Raw genomic sequence first — 1006 nt, forward strand, 5'->3', positions numbered from 1 at the left:
ACTAACACCTTTGTCAGCAATGAAGGAGGCAAGGAAGGCTTCCTTTTCATGCCTGAATATTCCTTGTACACTCTGATAATCAAGGAGTTTCACAGTATTATGGTATCATCCCAGATCTAGAGCTAAAAGATAAAGCTCAGGCCCAGCATGGTTAAGTGGCTTGTCCTAGGTAATATAGCTGATCAGCACTGGAAATGAAATTGGAATCCAGTTCCTTGGACTCTAGAGCCAGTGTAATTTCAATTATACCATGTTTCTTCAGTCACTTTCTTCCTCCAGAAGGACTACTAGTTGTGTGGTCTTGGGTAAATCATAATCTTTCTGCAATAGGGAGCAGGAAGGAAAGAAGGATGAAGAGTGGGAGCATATGCTATGACTGTAGAGTAACAATACCTGGATCATGAAGTTCATTGTTAAGATGTCCGTAACTCAAGATGACAGTGATGAATAGCAGTCATCGCTGATTTACCCTAGCTAGGAATCTCTCTCTCAATCTCTCTCTCTCTCTCTCTCTCTCTCTCTCTCTCTCTCTCTCTCTCCCCTCTCTCCCTTGCCCCCCTCCCATCTTCTATCTCTCTGTATTTCTATCATCTATCTTTTGTATTTGTCTCTGAGTCCACTTTTTAGGGAATTATTTGTGGGCGCACACGTGGACACACACACACACACACATACACACACACAAGTATGCACAATTAGCAAATAATATGCTTCAATCTGCATTCAGACTCCAAAGTTCTTTCTTAGGATGTGGACAACATTTTCCATCATGAGTCTTTTGGAATTTTCTTAGAGCCTTGCATTGCTGAGAAGAGCTAAGTCAATCATAGCTGATCATTACACAATGTTGCTGTTACTGTGTACAATGTTTCTTGGTTCTGCTCACTTCACTTAGCATCATGAACTGAATTTTTTAAACCTCTGTTTTATCATTTGTATAATTAGACTACACAACCTCCAAGGCCTATGGTGCAAGTTCACCTTATTTTTTCTGTGTCCTTTCAAG

Source organism: Trichosurus vulpecula, chromosome 5, assembly GCF_011100635.1.
Source record: "Trichosurus vulpecula isolate mTriVul1 chromosome 5, mTriVul1.pri, whole genome shotgun sequence".
NCBI lineage: Eukaryota > Metazoa > Chordata > Mammalia > Diprotodontia > Phalangeridae > Trichosurus > Trichosurus vulpecula.